Source organism: Lupinus angustifolius, chromosome LG06 (assembly GCF_001865875.1).
Source record: "Lupinus angustifolius cultivar Tanjil chromosome LG06, LupAngTanjil_v1.0, whole genome shotgun sequence".
Classification (NCBI taxonomy): domain Eukaryota; kingdom Viridiplantae; phylum Streptophyta; class Magnoliopsida; order Fabales; family Fabaceae; genus Lupinus; species Lupinus angustifolius.
Genome location: NC_032014.1, coordinates 11042427 through 11042686, shown reverse-complemented (window position 1 = coordinate 11042686; position 260 = coordinate 11042427).

The following is a 260-nucleotide window of genomic DNA, read 5'->3' as shown; positions in this document are numbered from 1 at the left end:
CTGAGGGTGAAAGTGCAAGGAAGTTCCTTGAAGAAATAGAACAAGTCTTTGCCAAGAATGAAAAGGCGGAGACGAGTAGCCTTTTGGCTAAACTCATCTCCATGAAGTATAAAGGCAAATGGAACATAAGGGAGTACATTATGGAAATGTCTAATTTCGCATCAAAACTCAAGGCACTTAAGTTAGAGCTTGGTGATGACTTACTCGTGCACTTGGTTTTGATCTCTCTTCCTGCACACTTTGGGCAATTCAAAGTGAGT